The sequence below is a fragment of the Sorex fumeus genome, unplaced genomic scaffold (genome assembly GCF_029834395.1).
Source record: "Sorex fumeus unplaced genomic scaffold, SorFum_2.1 ptg000063l, whole genome shotgun sequence".
In the NCBI taxonomy this organism is placed as follows: Eukaryota; Metazoa; Chordata; class Mammalia; order Eulipotyphla; family Soricidae; genus Sorex; species Sorex fumeus.
Window position 1 is genome coordinate 5619141 of NW_026606120.1, and position 6632 is coordinate 5625772.

Genomic DNA, 6632 nt, shown 5'->3' on the forward strand with positions numbered 1-6632 from the left:
AGCCATCTCAAGCCTGTGGGGCTCACCATCCAGATTAGATGGTCCCTGAAGGCCTCTATCCCCAGTCCCTACAAAGAGAGCCTGACATTATTTATTAAATGAATAAATCCATTCTGATATTAAAAATAGCCCTGTAAAATTTCCCTGGGGAGTTTGTGGGTCTAGGGGGAAAAAAATAGAAATAAAATTCCCCTGGGGGCTGGAGAGATAGTACAGAGTTGTAAGGCATTTGTCTTGCATTTGACCAACCCTGGTTAGATCTCTGTACTGCACATAGTCACAACCTGAGCACAATCAGAAGAGATCCTGAGCACAGAGCCAAGAGTAATCCTCCCCTCAATACTTGTGGGTATAGCCCCAAACCCAAATAAATAAATAAATAACCCTGGGTCAAAACTAGAAACACAAAACACTTGTGTTTTTTGGTTTTTTGTTTGTTTGTTTGTATTTTTACTTGTCTCAGTTTCCTTATTTACAGAGTTATCTTTTGGCTTGTTTAGGGTTTGGGCTGCACCAGACAGTCCCAAACTATTTGGGACTTAGTCCTGGCTCTGTGCTCAAAAGGGACCACATGGGGTACCAGGGATTGAACGTGAGTTGGCCATGTGCAAGGTAAACGCCTCTCCCTGTAGTATCTCTCTGTCCCTACAGTGTTTGTTAGCATATATGTGTGTGTGTGTGTATACATATATATATCGCAATGCCAGAGATTAAACTCAGGGCCTCACATATGCAAGCCAGGTGCTCTACCACTGAGTTACATCCCCAGTGCCAGTGCCTCTCAGTTTCCTACTTGCCATAACGTCGCTCTAAACTCCTGCTCTTTTCTCTGCAGTCCCAATCACCTGCAGCCAACTCCCAGAGACTCCTGACCTCAGCCTCCAGCTCCAAACAGGTGCCAAATCATCCTGATGTAATCACGCCATAGGCTGACCCTCAGAAATCAATTCTACTTGTCCTCAGACTCTTGTGGGACAGTCAGCAGTTTTCTTCACAAAGTGAAGCACATAGTTTAGCTCAATAAAGTTAATATTAGCAATAATTCCTCATCGACCTCTTCAGCCATTCTGAAATTCAATGACTCCTAGTGAGGAGCCAGCTCATAGTAAACGGAAATGCCGGTTAAATGCAGGGCAAGACAACCCACTTTCAACTCTTATTCCCAGGTGGCTTTCAAACCATAGCACTGTAGCACTGTCGGCCCATTGTTCATTGGTTTGCTCGAGCGGGCACCAGTAACGTCTCCATTGTGAGACTTGTTGTTACTGTTTTTGGCATATCGAATACGCCACGGGGAGCTTGCCAGGCTCTGTCGTGCGGGCAGAATACTCTCTGTAGCTTGCTCTCCGAGAGGGGTGGAGATATCAAACCTGGGTCGTTCCCGTGCAAGGCAAACGCTCTACCTGCTGTACTTTCGCTGCAGCCCTCAAACCACAGCAGGAAAGTAATACCCAGGAGGACACAGGTCAGGTGGCCCCTCTTTAGAATTGTAAGGTTAAGAAAGGGATTTAGCTGTATCTTCAGGGCAAGAAAAACACAGCTGGGCCTGAGTGAGGAGGACTGTAGCCTTGCATGTGTGTGTGGCTGATCCAGATTCAATCTCTGACTTCTCAAATGGTCCCCCAGAGCACTGCCGGGAGTCATTTCTGAGTACAGAGCCAGGAATAACCCCTGAGCATAGCCAGGTGTGGGCCCCCCCAAAATAAACAAAAAGAAGTTAAAAAAAAAGCAGGTAAAGGGGCTGGAGAGATAGCACAGCGGGTAGGGCATTTGCCTTGCACACAGCTAACCCGGGTTCGATTCCCAGCATCCCATATGGTCCCTGAGCACCGCCAGGAGTAACTCCTGAGTGCAGAGCCAGGAGTAACCCCTGTGCATCGCCGGGTGTGACCCAAAAAGCAAAAAACAAAAAACAGCAACAACAACCCAAAAAAGCAGGTAAAGAAAAACATAGCAAATTATCAACTGTTGCTTAGAACATGTAAGGCCAGAGATAGAAATGTAAGGGCTGCCCGGGCTAATAGTCATGAAAGAGTTAAATGGTAGGAAAGAGTTAACCAGAAAACTGTAAAAGCTGTGAAAGCTAGAGTTGCAAAAGCTGGCTCGAAAGAGTTATAATGTAGCTCCCACCTACACCCTGCTATGACCTTGTGGTTGGGCCAGATATGGGGACATGTGCTCAGATATTCCTAAGAAGTTAATCTTGTGCAAGTGTCGTGCTGTTCTTGGTAAAGCTGCAGATTGCTGTACTGTAAGATTCCTTTGTTTATTCTTGGTTATAAAAACCCACTGTACTTTGGCTCGGGGCTCTCTGCCTCTGTCCTGTTTTCGGGACATGTAGTGAACCCCAGCATGCTTGGACAATAAACCCTGTGTGTGTTGCATGAGAAAGTCTCGGAGTCTTCCTTCACGGGAGGCGACTGTCTCAACCCTAACAAACAGACAAGTGAAATATGCTTTCTTTGTAGGTATTTGCAGCATAACTTTCCTAGTTATTGGAGATTTGGGTCTCCCTTTTTCTAATGCACTGCCATCTGGTGGCCAGATAAAGTATTTTTGCAGTTACTTTGTTACCAAAAAATATGAATCTTTTTTTTTAAGAAGTATTTCCGTTTTCTTCACATCCCCTTTAATTAGAATATACAACTCAATATACATGAGGAAGTGTGGGACACTAAATTTGATGGTGTCTGAATCCTACCAGAGAAAGATAAGAAAGTTTGTTCTCGGTATAAGTTGACACTGGTTATGATTAACAGAAAAGAACAACTTAGAGAAGTTTCCCTTGCTTGTGAAGAAAAGTATAATATTTGCAGGTGACAACGTGACCAAGAATCTTTTCTGTGCTCATTGCACAGAAAGAATGGACTAACCTTTGGGTGGGGGGCAGGAATCAGATCCCAACACCTAAGTTGAACTTAAAACACAGTACTTGTTGGGGGGAAAAAAAAAACACAGTACTTGTTGGGGTGATATCACTGGAGTGATAGCGGGTAGGGTGTTTGCCTTGCACTCAGCTGACCCGGGTTTGATTCCCAGCATCCCATACGGTTCCCTGAGCACTGCCAGGAATAATTTCTGAGTGTAAAGCCAGAAGTAACCCACATCTCCAGGTGTGACCCAAAAAGCAAAAAAAAAAAAAAAAAAAAAAAAAAATCAAAACAGTATTTGCTCTAAGCATAAACTTCCTGGAACAAATGTTATGTGATACAGTACAAAAAGTATTTAACAATATCACTAAGACCACCATCAGTACTCCTTGAAAGACCATGGAGAGGTAAATAGTTCTGACTTCCCCAAAATGGAGTAGTTCCAACTTGGAAGAGTTTTTTATTTTAAGGTGAATATTGAAAACACAAATCAAAAGGTAAATATTCTCGGGGCTGGAGCAATAGCAAAGCAGGTAGGGCGTTTGCCTTGCACGCAGCCAACCCGGGTTCGATTCCCAGCATCACGAGCACCGCCAGGAGTGATTCCTGAGTGCAAAGCCAGAAGTAATCCCTGAGCATCGCTGGGTGTGACCCAAAAAGAAAAAAAAAAGGTAAATATTCTCAAATGAGATACAAAAAGTGTCTTGTGAGACTTGAGGAGAACGTGGCCACCATGAGTCTACAGTGGTTCAGCAAAGGCAGGTCAAACCCAACTACCTAGGGTTATACCCAGAGTTATAGACTGAATAAAGGAGAATGTGTAGAAAACTGAGGGTACACATCAATGATCTCAAATTATATGGAAAAATAGATCCATATAGACTCGGTAATTATAAAAGTAAGAGAAATGGGAACTGATTAAATGAAAGAATCCAAAGATGCTAGAGGGCTGACTACTCAGTCTTGCCCTGTTCAGTATTTCAATCATTTTGTTTGTTGTTTCTTTGTTAATGTTTTGTTTTGTTTCGTTTTGTTTTGTTTTACATCCTAGACCACACCTGGCAGTTCTCGGGGCTTTACTCCTTACTCTGTGGTTGGGGATTCCTCCTGTCAAATTCGGCGACCATATGTGGAGCCAGTGATCAAACCTGAGTCACTGGTTACACGTGCAAACCAAACACCTTCTCGCCTGTACTATCTCTCCAGACACTTATTTTTTTGCTTTTTTTTTTTTTTTGGTGGGGGGCAGGGGGAATGTCACACCCGATGATGCACAGGGGATACTCCTGGCTCTGCACTCAGGAATTAGTCCTGGTGGTGCTCGGGAGGACCATATGGGATGCTGGGGATCGACCCAAGTTGGCCACGTGCAAGGCAAACACCCTCCCCGCTGTGCTATTGCTCCAGCCCTCCAGACACTGTTTTTGTTTTGGGGTTATAGCCCAGCAGTACTCAGGGCTTAATCCTGGCTCTGCACTCAGGGGCATTCCTGGCAGGGATTGGGGGACTGTATGTAGTGTCAGTGATCAAAACCACATTGGCCACACACACAAGGCAAGTGCCTACTGTTTGTACTATCATTCCAGCACCATATATCATATCTTCCATGTTGCATTAAGCGTGTGTGTAGCAAACATGTGAATGGCATCGAGTTTGAAGAAACAAAAAACCCATTTTCCAGAATCAGTGCTCAAAATCATGAGAATAATCCAAAGCTACCCTGACAAAATGAATCACTCATTCTCTCTAGCCTAGGTCACATTCTCTTGTTCTGTGTCTTGTTCAAGAATTTGCCTCTGTTTATAGCTGTGCACAAAGTTCCCCAGTTCTCCAACCCCTCTCTCACTTTGGGGGACACACTGAGCTGAAGGTTTCGTGTTTCCTTGACCAATCCTCCAAAACAATCTAGATTCACGCCTTGATATATCTTCAACCTCCATCTCACAGAATGGGTGATTTGTCCCTCTGAATCCAGCCAAGCTCTCCCCTGGCCTTGCTTCTACTCCTTTCCCTTGCCTCCCTCTTCCCATTTATTAATCATCCTCTCTCTTGCCAAGTTTTCAAGTACCCACTCTCACTATCTCCTACCTCTCCTTTCTATTCTTGTTTTGTTTTGTTTCTTGGGCCACAACCAGCGATGTGCTGGGCTTACTCTTGGCTCTGCATTCAGAAGTTGATCCAAGCACTGCTCAGGGGATTATATGGAATGCTGGGAATGGAACTCAGGTCCACCACATGCAAGTCAACTCTCTCATCCCTCCATCTCCATCTTCTTTCTAATCTTAAAATATATTTTTAATTAATTAATTCTTCCTTTTTCTCTTTGTCCCTACTCTTCATAAGACTAGCTTTGCCTCTCTCTGTTGGAGATGGGTGTTCTGGAATCAGATCCCAGCGTGGAGCTGGAATCAGCCTCTGAGAAAGTCTGGAAGCAGGAGACACCCGTGGGGCTGTTAAACTCAGGTGCAGGACAGCAGTCTCAGAACTCTGAGGGCAGAGAGGGGGCTTGAAGGGCTGCCAGCTGCAACTGTGCCCTTCTGGCCCCCACATTCATTTTTTGGGGGGGGGGGTCACACCTGGCGTTGCACAGGGGTTACTCCTGGCTCTTCACTCAGGAATTACTTCTGGCGGTGCTCAGGGGACCATGTAGGATGCTGGGAAACGAACCCGGGTCAGCCACATGAAGGCAAACGCCCTACCCGCTGTATTATCACTCCAGTCCCAGCCCCACATTCTTCTTACTCCCATTCCCCACTGACCACCAACACACACCTTCTTTCCCTCATTACCTTTATTCCACATCCCACATCCCCTGACTTACAATAAATCTCAGGAACACTTTAGTGTTTGTTTTTGCTTTGGGACTACACTAAGCTTGGTATTTGGGGGTTACTCCTGGCATAGCTCAGGGGACCAGACAGCACAGGGATAGATCCTGGATGTGTGCTTCAGTGCTTTGAGCCATCCCTCTGGCCCCAGGGGCACTTTTAGCTTCTTCCCTAATAGCAGAAACTCTAGTGCATCCATGAGGGATGATGCACTCAAGGCTTAGCTCCCTGGATTTCCTCCCCCACCTTCTCTTAATCTCTCCAGTCACTGCCACTTCCTGGTTTCCTCATGGGTCTTATCCTCCACCTATCACCTACTTGTGGAGCTCAACCTTCATCCTTCCTCCTTTTCATGTGCTCTCACGGTGATCTTTTTTGTTTTTTGTTTTTTTTAATAGCGAATCACCATGAGGTACAGTTACACCCTTACAAACTTTCGTGTTTGCGTTTCAGTCATACAATGATCAAGTACCAATCCCTCCACCAGTGCCCATTCTCCACCACCAATGACCCCAGTATCCCTCCCACCACCCCTGCCCCATCCCCACCACCCCACCCCGCCTCTGTGGCAGGGCATTCCCTTTTGTTCTCTCCTTTTGGGTGTTGTGGTTTGCAATAGAGGCATTGAGTGGCCATTGTGTTCGGTCTATAGTCTACTTTCAGCAAACATCACCCAACCCAAGGGGGTCCTCCAAAAACCCTGTACTTGGTGGTCCCTTCTCTCTCTGAGCTGTCTTTTCCCCCAGCATGTGAGGCTGGCTTCCAAGCCATCTCATGGAGATCTTACTGTCAGGATGCTCATTCCCCTTGACATGCCAGTGACTCTGAAATCTACTGTCCAGCCCACCTGCCCTGTGTCTCTGATTCTCAGAGCTAATCGGGTGCCGCCATCTGGCTGCTAGAACTGTGAAGAGGGACGTTCTTCTCCTTCCCA